This window comes from Bubalus bubalis, chromosome 8, assembly GCF_019923935.1.
Source record: "Bubalus bubalis isolate 160015118507 breed Murrah chromosome 8, NDDB_SH_1, whole genome shotgun sequence".
NCBI classification, from domain to species: domain Eukaryota; kingdom Metazoa; phylum Chordata; class Mammalia; order Artiodactyla; family Bovidae; genus Bubalus; species Bubalus bubalis.
In genome coordinates, this window is record NC_059164.1 from 74,318,590 (window position 1) to 74,333,242 (window position 14,653).

At 51.6% G+C, this 14,653-nt stretch overlaps 1 protein-coding gene and 1 non-coding gene across 5 annotated transcripts in view; one reads left to right on the forward strand and one right to left on the reverse strand.

The window, feature by feature from the left end:
* Positions 1–249: 249 nt before the first annotated feature.
* Positions 250–387, reverse strand: LOC112586698. The gene has a single exon (XR_003111191.2). It is a non-coding gene; the product is annotated as a small Cajal body-specific RNA 20 (non-coding RNA).
* Positions 388–1,977: 1,590 nt separating this feature from the next.
* TNS3 (tensin 3) overlaps positions 1,978–14,653 on the forward strand; it is a 222,572-nt gene continuing 209,896 nt past the window's right edge. For 2 of the 4 annotated variants that reach the window (XM_025291331.3, XM_045166422.1), the window contains exon 1: positions 1,978–2,105. The gene's annotated coding sequence lies outside the window, so the exon portion shown is untranslated. Of the gene's footprint in view, positions 2,106–2,390; positions 2,567–14,653 lie in introns of those variants that run through there. The other 2 variants (XM_044946771.2, XM_045166423.1) reach the window with 2 other exon arrangements.

Below are 14,653 nucleotides of genomic sequence, written 5' to 3' on the forward strand. Positions count from 1 at the left end.
GGGTCTTCTAGTTGTGATGAGTGGTGGCTATTCTCTAGTTGCACTGTGCAGGCGTCTCATTGAGGTGACTTCTCTTGTTGTGGAGCATGGGTTCCAAGTGCACGGGCTTCCGTAGCTCTCGGGCTCTGGAGTGCAGGCTCAGTACTTGTGGTGGTGTACAAGCTTAGTTGGGCCGTGGTATATGGGATCTTTTTGGACCAAGGGTCGAGCCTGTGGTTGGCAGGCAGATTCTTTTTTTTTCTTTTCTACAAATGTCTGGGGTAGGAAAACACGGCTTCCCAGCTCATGGCGGCCCCAACGACAATGACTCTCAAGGGCTGATTTTGGCCTCCAGTCCTGGCTGAGGAGAAAAGGGACCTCCTTCAGCTCTATGCTTCCCTGGTGGCTCAGATGATAAAGAATCCGCCTGCAACACAGGAGACCTGGGTTCGAACCCTGGGTGGGGAAGGTCTCCTGGAGAAGGAAATGGCTACCCACTCCAGTATTCTTGTCTGGAGAATTCTATGAGCAGAGGAGCCTGTCAGGCTACAGTCCATGGGGTTGCAGAGTCACAACCGAACCACCAACAGTTTCACTTTTACAGCTCTATGGGAGAGAGGCCCTGGCAGGTGAATTCTTAATCACTGGGCCACCAGGGAAGTCCCAGCTGGCTACTTTGAAAGAAGTCCATTCATGAATGATTTTCTTGTTGAGTCTCTCTACTGGTCCTGACAAGCTGTGTTTTTCTGCTCTGTGCATGGGCAGGATGGGCAGAGCTGGACCCAAAAGGCCGGGGTAGATTAAGGTACTTCATTTCTGAATCAGGGACAGTTCCTGGTAATTGCACTCTGAGATATGCCCACTTTTTCAGGTGAGAGTCCAAGAACATTTGGTCGGAGTGACAGATACAATCTTAAATAGCTTCTGCAGGATGTAGAGTGGAGTACCTTCCTGGAAAGTCTTCTTTGTGTCAGGGTCTTTGTGTGTTCACAAGATAAAGTGCCGATGAAACTGTTCTTTTGTACAGGAGGAATAGCACTTCTAATTCTGCACACGGGCATATGTCTTACAAGGGGAATTCAAGAGCATTCAGTCCACTCCCCACATTTCACCAATAGGGAAGTCAAGTCTGAGGGACAGATGAGGGGCCGTCTCTGTCTTGGGGGTGTTGGCATCCATCTGTGTTTCCTCCTCTGGATCCTCTGTCTGCAGCCTTCTTCTTGTCCACTCCTGGCCTGCTCATTTCTTGCTCATTTCTCCCCTTTCATTTTAAGAAGCTTCTGCTGCTGCTGCTAAGTCGCTCAGTCGCGTTCAACTCTATGCGACCCCATAGACGGCAGCCCACCAGGCTCCTCTGTCCCTGGGATTCTCCAGGCAAGAATACTGGAGTGGGTTGCCATTTCCTTCTCCAATGCATGTATGCATGCTAAGTCGCTTCAGTCGTGTCCGACTCTCTGCAACCCTATGGACAGCAGCCCACCAGGCTCCTCTGTCCACGGTATAGGCAAGAATACTGGAGTGGGTTATCATTTCCTTCTCCTCATTTTAAGAAGAGGTGATTTCTGAAATCTTTCCCCACTCCTTCCCTCCACTGGTCGGACTTTCCAGGGCTTCCAAAGCCTCTGTCACTGCCTTGTTCCTTTATGTCTGCATTACTCCCGGTAGCTTACTTCTGTGAGTTACAGGCAGGCAGCGAAATTTTGCTTTCTTACACACAGTACTTACAGTGCCGAATGAATGAATTAACGAAAAAATGAACCAGCTGTGCAGGAATCAGGAAATCGCTTGCCCATCCGGAACACACCAGCCCCCTGAACACTTTGAATCTGGGCTGCTCAACGGGTCTAATAATTCCCGGTTCCACCTGGCCAACTTAGGGAGGTCCCAGAGGCGCACGGGGCCCGGGGCGCGCCTGGAACGCGCCGCATTGTTAGGGCGATGAGGCCAGGTGACCGGCCGGCCAGGGCGCGGCGGCGGCGATTGCCCGTGCCGCCTCGAGGGGGCCCTGCGGCGGGCGCGGCCGCGAGCCAGGAGGACGGGCCCGCCCGCGCGCTGCTTGCGCTGTTCGGAGCCCTGCCTGCTGCGGCCATCGCCCCGCGGGACCGACCGCGCCGCCGCTCGCCCAGGTACTGGAGCGGGGAGCGCACCGCCAACCTCTTTGTTTCGAGCTGGCGCCAGCGTCCGCTCCAGGGGCTCGGGGCGCGCGGGCAAACGGAGTTCCGCGCGCGCGGGGACCTGAGCTGGGGCGAGCGGGGACCGAGAGCTCGGCCGGGATCCGGGGTACCAGGGAGCAGGACTTAGGGACGGAGGCTGGTGAACGCTGCGAGGGCGCGGGCGGGATCGGCCAGGGTCCCGGACGCTGTTTGGGGACTGGGGCGCGGGGACAGCGCTGGGGCGGGCGGATGCAGCCGGGGAGCAGGCCAGCTCGATCGGGGGCCCGCGGGCCAGAGCGGCACTGTTGCGGCGGCGCCCGGGTGAACTTCGCTCTCTAGGACGAGTCCTGAGACTCCGCAGCGGAGAGCCGAGCTTGGAGCTGCAATGAGAAGGCTCAGGACCCTTCTCCGGCTCTTTGCAAGCAGGCTTTCCGGTGCGTTTCTTTTTCCCTTTCCCTGTGTTGGGCGGGAAGCAGGGGGTCCCTTGGTGCTTCCTTCCTAACTTCTGAAGGAGCGGGAACCAGGCCGGGGGCGTGCGTGGCCGAGGCCACCTGTGGCACGTGCCTGCTGGCACGCCGGCGCTGTAGCTGACAGGCAGGAAGAGGGAGGGTCTGGGACTCGGTGGGCGCCGTCGGGGTCTGATAAATGAGCCGGGGTCTTTTGCTTGAAGTGATTTGAAAATCTGTGTGGCGGGAAGGGGCTGAAGAGCTCCACTCCAATTCTTGAGACAGCGCTGGTTAAAAAATAAAAGCCCATGGAATGTGGGGCCTTCGGAGACCACTACTGAAGGAGGTCGCTGCCCACTTAGAAGCACCCCCAGACCCCTAGGGTGTCCCTGTCCTTCACACACTTTGATCTGCTGGCAGTCCCCCCCACCCCCCATAGTCTCTCTCTCTAACCTGAGCCCATGATCATGGAGGACTCTAAATATACTGAAAATTTGATTGAAAATTGTCATTGCATCCATATCACTTAGCCCTTCAGAACTAACCATCTTGGCATTTTGGTATATGTGCTCAGTGGATACTATTTTTTTGAAGTGCTTTAGATCATTGCCTTTTGAAAGAGGTATTTATGTCCCTGTGATTCTTCCCCTCTTTAGGGCCTGGGAGGTTATATTTGCAAATCAATCGACAAGTATTAAGAAAGGCATTTCTGTGCAGAGGCCTGGAGGGGCGAGGGAGTCGCTGCAGCTGGAGGATGGTGGGGGCTTGGCCAGTCTGCAGGGAATGAGGGGAACTCAGTGCACAGGGAGCTGACTGTGGGAACTGGCAGAAGGCCAGACTCCTGACCTCAAAGACAAAGTAATAGTAATCTTAGTAATTTTACAAAGTAATAGAGACCCCAGAGGCAAAGTAACAACACGGTCATAGTAAATCCTACATGTTTGCTTGTGCTAAATGCTTTGCATACATGCATTGCATTCTCTTAAATAACAACCTTTGGAGGGAGCTGGGATAATTGCTCCATCTTACAGATGTGCAAACTGAGAGGCAAAGAAAGGTTAAATATCTTGCCCAAGTTGTTGCTTAATCAACATGGGGGTGAAGCCCAGGGTTTGTCCAGGACAGTGAAATTCCAGGGCCCTGAAGTTGCTGCTACTTGTCTGTCAAGTGGATGCATGTCCTGACAGCAAATTTCTCAGCCGAGGTGTCACAGTTATCAGCAGCAGCAGATGAATCATTTCTTTACAAACCACGGAGAAGACAGAAAAAGGAGTAGCCTCCGGGAGCACTCCTGGATGCAAATTGACTCGGCTTTTTATAAAAATGTAGCTTTGGCACCTCTTGGTTTTAAATGGAGCTATTTGCAAAAGTGACCCTGGGAGCTAAATGTCACCAGGTCGAAGTCTGTTCCTGGGCTGCAGGAGGTATTACTGATGGGATTAAAAATGGCCTGGGAGGAAGGCACAAAGCAAGAACAGAGAGGGGAAAGATTGAGGGGGGAGAGATTTCTGACCCACCATGTGGCAATGGCAGCTTGTACGCAAGGCCCAAGGCCTATTTTACAGATGAGTATGTTTGTTAAAGGGCAGAATGTTTAGGGACCAGATCAGACCCAGTCCTCTGGCTCTCCGTGCCTGCAGTACTCCTTCTCTAGGGTCAGCCTGGCGTAAACCACCACCATGCTAGAGGACAACCTTTTGTCTCCCAACCACACCCTGCCCTGACTCCTCCACTTACACCCTCAGACTCTTATGGAGGCCAGGGGCAGGGTGTTCCTGCTAGAGAAACAGCCTCCCCCGGGTAGAAAGTTACCTTGTATCCCATCCACCTAGTGCTCCCGGAGTAGAGAGGCTTCCTTACCTTGGTTCCGCTTTGTCTTAGAAAGGACTGTTTTGAGACTGGGTTTGAAGAGTCTGCTGGCAGCAGAAGCTGGAGAGTAATGGGGTTCCTGAGGTATGCAGACCCTGAACCCCAGGTTCTTTCCTGTGAGACCCGGTGAGTTAGGGGGATCATCAATGACCTAGGGCTGGCCCTGTTCCCTTGGAATCCTTTGCAGTTGTCTCTATTAATCCAGAACAAGAGGTCTGGCTAGTCGGTTTGTTCAATAGGCATTTTGTTAACTCCGAATAGCTACCTTTTTCTGGCTGTTAGCAAATGTTTTTAGAATCTTACTGTCGTCATTATTGTCCAGATTCTGAGCGCTGCTCTAGCTATGGAAAGAATTGCTTCTGTTAACCCTCATGGCTAAGCAGAGGCAGGTGTGAGACGGTGCGATGTGACCCGATCTTCCCAGGGATGTCCATGTGGAGCTAATATTCAAACCCCGACTGTCCGACTGCGGGGATGTAGTCTCCGTGCTGCCTCACTGCTTTTTAAAACACCTAGACGTTAAAAATCAGTCTAAATGCTGCTGAATGTGAGTTATCTTCTCTTAGGCTCAGAAGATGTTTTGAATCTTCCAGTATGTTGAGGCCTCAGACCAGGCAGATTCGCCACTCTGTATTTGTAAGTGGACTCAGCGTGGGAACACTTGTCTGCTTCTTGTCTGTTCTTTTCCCATAAAAGCGGCAAACTAGAATCTCCAGGTTTCTGGAGCTTCCTATTGCACTCTGAATTTTAGGAATGTGTTTGGTGAGCACCTGTCCCCGCCCCCCCACCTTCATTTTGGTGTGTGTCAGCCAGGTGTCTTGCCAGATCCATGAACTGGGCCCTCCTGTGGGGACACCTCTCTGTTCTGCTCTGTATGCACTTGGGGTCCCAACTGTATGCCTGTCCCTGGTGCAGGGAGGCCGGATGTCTCCCACCTACTGTCCCAGACCCCCCTGGGGGCTCCTCTGCTGGGTAGGAGGGAGGAGCCAGTGAGGATGACTGCCACCTGGGCTCACTGTTGGGAGCCGTCAGAATGCCCTACGGTGTCATTGAGGGGAAGATAGTCATCAGAATGACCCCTAGACATTTAAAGAGTTATGTTATTTTTTAAAAAAGGAAGACAATGATCTGGTATTAATGTTTGGTCCCAAATGGGCTAAATTACTGAAAAATTTATGTTTAAGGAAAATTCCTTCTTGTGGATCATTTCCTGATTGTGCCAAGGGGGTGCTCCCCAGAGACACCAACTCTGGGAGAGAAGGCTTTGCCCTTGTTCTGCCACCTCCCTCCCCCGCTCCCAGCCTGGTAACCTTGCAAGATTAATGCCTTCTTCTGATGGTGCGGTCACCCATGCACCTGGGGGTGCTTATTTTCCACGATCAGATAGATCATCACCCAACGTTGCAGGAAAATATTTTTATCTTTGTTTTCCGGAATGTACACTGAGACTCAGCAAGCTTAAGTCACCTGCCTGTGTCATGGGGCTGGTTGTAACTCAGGTCTGTCTGGGGACAGAGCCTGTGCCTGGCCCTCACCCACAGAAGTCACGTGTCCCCTTGGTTACGGGGGCCTGAGCATGTGCAAGGAGGGGGTGGTGTGGTGTTGTGGGGGGGGGTCCCAAAGTGGAACCCAGGGATCTCTGGTTCTCGACCTGCCTCAAGTGCCTGGCGGAAGCTCCGTAGCTCTCGGGTGCCCACTGTCCACAGCTGGCCTGGGTTCCAGCCACAGCTGCTTCCTCGGACACAGCCTTCGTCCCTCTTCCTTCCTCCCTGGGCTGTGACTGTGGCATGTGGCCAGCTGCCTGCCTTCCTCGTCCTCTTCTCCTTGGGGGAGTTGATAGCACTTAGTACACCTTGTACTAAGGTGTACTGGCTGTACAGAACAGGCCTGGCTCTGTTCTGAGACGGAGGTGACATCTGTGGGAATTCTCATTCCAGACAGTTGGTGCCACTCCGCCCAGCTTGCACCTGTGGGCTGAGTCTTATCTCAGGTGGGAAGGGTCTCATCTCTTTTCACTGTGTCTCAGTGGGTGGCAGCATCACGGTGTGACCTGGTACCTCTTGAGTGTAGCTTTTCCAAAACTGGTGATAAACAACAAACCCTAAAGTTTTAAAGAGACACTCATGAGATAGGTGCCCCAGTGGAAGATGGCCAAGGCTCCTGAGAGGGGCCGAGGCAAAGGCTTTGTGTGCCAAGTACCCTGCTCCGCTCTTCTTCCAGGGAGAGGCGGCTGTGGCCCGGGAACTTGGGAGCCGGGCTTTTCACACTGGAGGATTTGGGAATCCGCTTCCCACATTACCCTGGCCCACAGCTGCTCTGTGTTGCATCTCACTCGTTGTGGAGCCTCCCAGGGCGTGGGGGAGCAGCCTTCATCTGGCCATGCATGTCGCCCCAGGGCCAAGCCGGGCCATTAGCTGGGGCGTCTGCGTTCTGTACACATTCCTCCTGGACGACGACGACAGGGCTGCGGCGCTGGCTGCGGGAACAAAAGGGCTCCATTGACTCGCCTCCGCTCGTAATCCATCACCTTTCTCAGAGGTTCCCTGAGTGCTCACCCCTCACCACTGGTGATTTTGGACGCACATCAAAGGTACGGTGAAGGCAGCGTGCTGGGAGGAGAGAGCCAGGCTCTGGCAGCCACAGATGTGGGGTAAAAGGCACCCTTTGTCCCGAGGCTGCCCTCTTGGTTCCCCACCTGCAGCCTGGGGACGTCACTGCGTTCCGAGGGGCTCACACCAGCGCTCCTCCTGGGTGCTGTTTTGTTGATGACTGGGTCTCCTGTGTGGCCCAGGGTGTCTGTCCCTTCTGCTTGCTGGCTCTTGGGCCACTGCTCACTCTCATTCTGCCGAATTGTCACTGCTCCCCCCACCCCCCGCCCCCACCCTGGGGCTCCTGTTGAAACATCACTTCTGCATTCTTGGAGTCCCTATCTGATCCCTGTCGGGGGCAATCCTTTGTTATAACTGGAGGAGGTGGTGGGGGATGTGGGAGTCTCCTTTAGATCTTGGCCAGGTGTGTTTCCAGTTTGTCTTCTCTGGAAAGATCTGAAGTGGCTGGGGGTGGAGGAAAGGGGACACACCTCTGCTTGTGTCCACTGGTGGCTGAGTGAGGCAGGACTGGCTTTCAGCTGGCCGGGCGCATGTTTTCTCTTGTCCTGCCCTAGGAGGGGAGGGGACGTTTGTCATCTATGTTGCTCAGGGGGTGGGAGGGGATTCCCAGGTAATGGATGTGACTTGGTTTCCTAAATTAATTTTTGACTCTTTTTCTACAAAGTAGTTTTTGTGTAATATATTTTTTGTACACGTAGAAAAAAGGGAGAAATGTTAAAAATGCAGGAAATGTGGACTAATAGTGCCACCCATGGAGCAGTGTTTTCACCCTCTTGTATGCTGTGTGCATTCTATGTTTTTCAAGTTTACCAATCTGAGATCGTACGTATTAGCAACAGTGCGGCAGTGTAAGCACTTCCCCACTTGTAACTAACTCCGCATTCACACAAGTGAATTCATTCACACAGTACAGAACCCAGTATGTACGTGATGACCATTTATTAGTCCTCTGGTCACTTGCAGCCTTGTGTGCATTCTTGCATAGAGATTGGGCAAGATCCTGGCCAGTCATGTTCTTGGAAGGACTTCTAAGGTCAAAGAACATAAACTATTTTTGATTGTGGGAAAATGCACGTAACATAACCATTTTCAAGTGTACATTAGTGGCATTGGTGCTTTGATATTGTGAAATCATCATATGCAGAACTGTTCTCATTTTGCAAAACCAACTCCATCCCCAGTAAGCACTAACTCCTCTTTCTTCCTTCCACAGCCCATCACCCACCATTCAGCTTTCCATTTCTATGAATTTTACTGCCCTAGGTGCCTTATGGAAGTGGAATCATACAATATTTGGTGTTTTGTGACTGGCTTATTTCACTTTACTTAATGTCCTCGGGTTTCATCAATGTTGTAGGATGTACCAGGATTTCCTTCTGGAATAGTTCATTGTACTTAAAGACCACTTTATCCAGGTTTCCTCTGGTAGACACTTGGGTTACTTTCACCTTTTGGCTATTTCGAGTAACTCTTCTCTGAACATGGGTGTGTAGGTATGTGTTTGGGTCCCTGCTCTCACTTCTCTGGGGTGTATACCTAGAAGTGAACACAAGCTTTTGGAAGTCCCTTGAGATATAAGGTCAAATTGCAGTTGAGAAACGGCGTGCTGGCTGAATCCTCTTCGTGCTCACCCGCGTGCCTGAACTCCTGGCCGGGTTGGCGCCTGCTGGGAAAAACCAGGCCTGCAGGAAAAGGAAGAGAAGACTTTTTACCAAGCTATTTTGACAGATTGTATAAACTCAGTGATTAATGGAATGAGAAAGCAGGAAGAATGTCTTTCATTAAGAAAAAAAAAAAAGGAGGCTTTAGGGTTTGCTTGGTTTTATTTTTCAATTAAAAGGGTCTGATTTTGTTTCTGGAGAATGGTTTTAATTTGGATAAATGGTTCAGTCTGGGACCCGCATGCCAGAACCTATGATGTATGAGTGCAATTACTCCAGGTTTCCTCGGGAACAACACAGACCTGGGCCCTGCTCTGGCTTAGCCTTGATGAAATGGCGATGAAGGTGGCTGTGCCTTTGGGAAGCAACTCTTCTGATCAGTACATGGAGCCCGCTGGACCGGATGCTGGTGGACGCTGGTTAATTTTTACCCTTTAAGAATGTATTCACCATCTCAAGTCAGGAATGCCAACTAGCAGGCCCTACCCCCAGTGCTGGAACATGTTGGACCAGAATTGCTGGCATCGTTTCTAGTGTGGGCATTTGCAGAATTGGTTGGGCTTCAAAGGAGGTGGTTCATCCTTATATTGTCCCCTGTTATAGAGGCTTCCTGGCTCAGGCCGGGTTCAGGCCCTGAGCACTGGGCTTTTGGTGGGGCTTCTTTGGAGGGAGATGATGGGCAGAAGGATGTATCAGAGTCAGTGAATCCTGGGTGCTTGGGGAAGGAGCCATCGGATGGAGGGTCAGTGAGGGCAGAGGCCTTGGGCAGGAGCTGCCTTTTGTGTTTCCAGAAGAGGGAAGGGATTGAGGAAGGCAGAGGAAGAAGAGGACACCAGCATTCAGCTCCAGAAACTAGGAACCTTGTGTCAAAGTCTTAGCCTTCCATGCTAATGGGGGTGGCAGGTCTCATGAGTGCTGGCCACCTTGGAGCAGTGGGGGCTTGGGTAGGGAGCTCAGTCTGCACACAGGAAATGTGCATGGGTGCAACCACAGAGGAAGGACAGCTTACTGGGCTAGGTGGTCAGAGAACTGTGGAGCCTGAAGACATTTTAGCCCCGCAGATCCTGTGGCCCAGAATAAGGGGCGTACCAGCGTGGTGGGGGGACAGGAGTGAAGGTCAGGTGGGGGGACAGTGGGCCTTGACCTGCAGGAGAAGCGAGTGTGCACCCAGCTTTTAGGGGTGTGGGGCTGAGCCGACCCGACCCCGGGGCGCCCGCCTGCATCGGCTGCTGCTGAGCTGCCCTGCTGGCTTGTGGAGGGGCGGGGCAGCTGTGCACAGGCCCCTGAGGAAGGTGGCTCTTAGCATAACAAATAGGAAAGTCTTTGGGCTGAGGGCTGGCCAGGCTGATGAAGACTTTGGGTGAGATGGGTGACTGGCAACAAGAGAGTGACTTCTTTTGCTCTTTGCTCCTCCCTGCGCCCATTTAAATGCAAAAAAGTCCAAACTGTAGGTCATCTGTAAGAGCATAATGCACTTTTATAGAGTATGTTTCTTGTTAGAAACACTATCAAGACTTAAATGATGTTTAAACATTTATAAAAGCTCCCCCATTCTCACACTTACAAATACGTGATCATCTTCCTCTTTCCGGCTTGGTTTTTGTAAGAGTTTGAGGTTTGGGCTTCCCAAGTGGCGCTAGTGGTGAAGAACCCACCTGCTAATGCAGGAGACCGAAGAGACAATGGTTTGATCCCTGGGTTAGGAAGATCCCCTGGAGGAGGATATGGGCCACCCCCTCCAGTATTCTTGCCTGAAGAATCCCGTGGACCGAGGAGCCTGGCAGGCTGTGGCTACAGTTCATGGGGTCACAAGAGTTGGACACAACTGAAGTGAATTAGCACACAGTGTTAGACGTGTGGTGTGTGTATGTATGTACTTTTTATGCTGATGGTTTTCCCAAGCCTATATCTTACCCTAAGCATTTCCCATATTTCTGCCTTGACTTCACAGTTATCACAGTGATGAGCCTTATAGCCTTGCAGAGTGATGGCCATGCTTGCATGAGCTCCTAGCTGCTGGGCTGGATTCTTATTAGAGCTGCTGCTTTCAGAAGGTGAAAGAAGCAGCCTCTGAGCTCTGGCCTGCTGGGGATCCGCTGGTCACTGATTTTGTGTGTAGCCCACAGGGAGGTATGTGCAGGCCTGGCTGGGACACAGCCCCTCTACCTAGACTGCTTGTTGTGCCCTGAAGGGCCAGGTTTTCTTCCCTGCTCCTGGGTCCTGTGGCCAACAGTGGGTGGACGTGAGCGAGGCCCTTGCCCAGTGAGGTCTTCACAAAGGCACCAGGGTCAGGGCCTGGCACTGTGCCCTGTGGTCTGCCACGTGCTGATGGGATTACGTGCATCGGAGCTGCTGTCATGCTGACCTTGGCTCTGGGAGGCTTTGTGACCAGGAATCTTGGCCAGTGTCCAGCTAGAACCTGTCGGGGCTGAACTCAGCTCTGCAACTAATAATGTTCTAGTGGGGTCCAGACAGGCTCAGCTCTCAGGTTTCACTGCCAAGATAAGTTGGATTAACGGGCTGGAGCTGACGAAGACTTTTGGCCAACAGTGATCTTTCTTGTCTGCTCTCCCTCGACCCCTGCATTTCCCTCCTTCCTTCCATTTGGCTTCACTGGTTGTTTCTGATGCGTTCTGTCTGTTGTCAGGCCCGTGCACTTTTAGGATATCAGCTTCTCTGTGTCTTCTGATGCTGCTGGAAATGGCATGGTTTTGCCTGTTTACTCTGGGGCCAGGGCAAAAAGGGAGTGGGCTCTGCAGTGAACACTGCAGCCTGGGTCCTGCCTCTCTGTGTGACCCTGGGACAGACACCTTGCTCCTCTGAAGTGCTGCTGAACACGGGGAATTGGTATAAAGGACCTCCCTGGGTTGTTGGGGTAAATGTAATGTCATGTACACACTGGGCTTCCTGGTGGCGCTGGTGGTAAAGAACCCTCCTGCCAATGTAGGAAATGTAAGAGACATAGGTTTGATCCCTGGGTTGGGAAGATTCTCTGGAGGAGGGCATGGCAACCCACTCTAGTATTCTTGCCTGGAGAATCCCATGGACAGAGGAGCCTGGTGGGCTATATAGTACGTAGGGTCGCAAAGAGTCAGACACGACTGAAGCAACTTGGCATGCGTGTACATACTAGGTATCTTGTCGTTACTCTTCTTTTCACTTTGTCATTCAGCCTTTCTAGGAACTGAATCCAGAGGGCTTTTTCGCCATGCTAGCCCAGCTCCCTGAGGTAGAGCTCCTGGGAAGGAGGTGGGTCTGTGGGGCCCCGGGCTCTTCCTACCCAAGCGCATGTCCTCTGGGAGGGAGCTTGACAGTCACAGGCTCACATTGCCCTTCTGATGCCCAGTTAGCATGTCCTTGGTCTTCTGATGTACTCTGGGGTTGGGCCATGTACGTGTTGTTTGTATCTCTCCTCACAAAAGTCTGAGCTCTTCCAAGGACAGGAACCAAGGCTTCCTCTATCTTCATGTGATAAGGGCTTTGGAAGGAGCTGAGGGACGCCTGTGTGACCTTGGTCAAGGCCTCTGCCTCTGGAGCCTCCCTACTGTAAGCCTTCACTAGAGGAGGAACAATTCCACAGCTAAGTGGAAACATTTGAGAAGCCGGTTCTTTACAAGAAGAGAGGGAGGTGCTTGCATATTTTCCCAGGGTTTCATTAATTTCCACCCCCCGGCCCGCCCAGGGCCACCATTTTCTTCTTTCTGGGAGTTTTGCTTTGCAGTGTATTCCATGAACTTTCAGAGGAGGGCAGTTGACACTTCTTTTACAGGCTTGAGAATCTAGCCCACTGTTATTTTCTTGGAAAGTAGCCATATTTTAAGTTGTTGTATTATAGAAAGTTGATGGTCAGTGCCTGCTAGGAATCCATGAGGGCTCCCTGACAAGAGTTGGGAATACAAAACTGTTACTTCACTATTTCGGTAGCACAAAAGAATATTCATTTTGGACAGAGTGTGTTGTGGGGTTCCTTGAAGTCCACACTGTAAAATGTCAAGAATTATTTCCTTTGTCTTTCTCTCAGAATGGATTCCAGTCACTATACAGATCAACTAGCAATGTGTAATCTCTTGTCTGATATTTAAATGAGAGTTTTGTTCTTATAAAAATGTTGAGCATCCATCAGACTCCTGCTGAGAAAAGAGTCGCCTCTCCCACTTATCTGCTTCTGCCCAGGCTGCTCAGATCATGTTCACAAATTCTTTCTGTGGGAACTGTCTTTTTAAAAAAATGGCTAGATTTTAGAGAGAAGTTTGGATGTGTTGTATGGTATCCTTGGTGCCTGGAGGCACATAACTCACATTCAGATGATGATGGAAGAGTTGAGAGCAAGAGTGTGGCTTTGTTTTCCAGCCACAAGCTGGGTCTCTTGATTAGTTGATGCATCTGTCCTGCCACAAATGGCCAGTGGCCACTTCAGGGCCCTGGCCCTGGCTAAATTCATGGCCCTGTGGTACACGACCCCCGCCCCCCACCTCACCTGCTACCCTCCTCCCACCACAAACATCACCAGCTTCCATCTCCACGATGCTGTTCTCGTCCCAGCCTGATGAATGAGATGTGGTGTGCCAGCAGTTCCTAGATCTCAGGCTGGTTGCTGGGAATAAAAGGTACGTACCTGAGGGTGATGATGGTGGGTGGACTGACATTAATTATTGACTCTGTGTGAGGCCTTGTCAGAGGGTGACTCCATTGTTTCTTCCTTTGTTTGTTCATTCACTCCCTCACTCATTGCTCTCAGGCAGCTAGCGTTTACTGAGTGCTGGCTGTGTCCTGGGATATGGTTAACCCTTGCAAGCTCAGCAGGGCTTGCTATGGCTTGATGGCTGAGACATCAGCTTGTATGCGGCAGAACAGCATGGTGCTGGGGGTTCTTAGGACCATGGGATTGGGCTGGTGGAGGTCCTGAGGATCATGGGGCTGGTGGAGATCCTGAAGACCATGGGATTGGGCGGTTCAGGGGACCATGGGGCTGGTGGAGATCCTGAGGACCAGAGGGCTGGTGGAGGTCCTGAGGACCATGGAGGTGGTGGAGTTCCTGAGGACCATGGGGCTGGTGGAGGTCCTGAGGCCCATGGGATTGTGCAGTCCTGAGGACCACGGGGCTGGTGGAGGTCCTGAGGCCCATGGGATTGGGTGGTCCTGAGGACCATGGGGCTGGTGGAGGTCCTGAGGCCCATGGGATTGGGGGATCCTGAGGTCCATGGGGCTGGTGGAGGTCCTGAGGACCATGGGATTGGGGGATCCTGAGGTCCATGGGGCTGGTGGAGGTCCTGAGGACCATGGGATTGGGTGGTCCTGAGGACCGAGAGTTCAGAGCTGGGGATTCCTCCATCATAGCTCTCATTGTGTCCATCTCTAGTTACTTATGACCATCTGATTCTGAATTCTCACTGTCATTTTGAGATTGAGGCCACATCTGTCCAAGGCTGTCTCTCTTGGGGCCAAGGGGCCCTTCGGCTCTTGTATGAGAGGTTTTTTGCCATCATTCAGGACCGTGGAAACTTAGCATCATCTGAATCTGTGCTTAAGGGTGAAAGGAAAAGGAGACATACTGTTATAGAAGTACAGATAAACCCAGTGGATGGTTGTTGAACTTAAAAGACTGCTTTTCATCCAACCTCATTTTTAAAAATGGTCATATTTTCTGGAGAATAGTATAGTGAACAGTTGCATACCCTTCACCTTGATTTGCTGCATGTTTTTTTCCTTGCCATTTTGTCACATTGGCAGTATCTCTCTCTATTTAAGTAATATCTCTCTTTATTTACATAACTTATGTGTCTATCATGAATTTCACCCACAAATACTTAAGCCTGTGTTTCTTGAGAACAAGGACACTTTCCCTCATCTCTCAACCTCAAGACCATGATCACTCTAAGCAATTTAATTTTAATTTGTTGACATCAGCTAATGTCTAGTTCTCACTTAGATTTCTG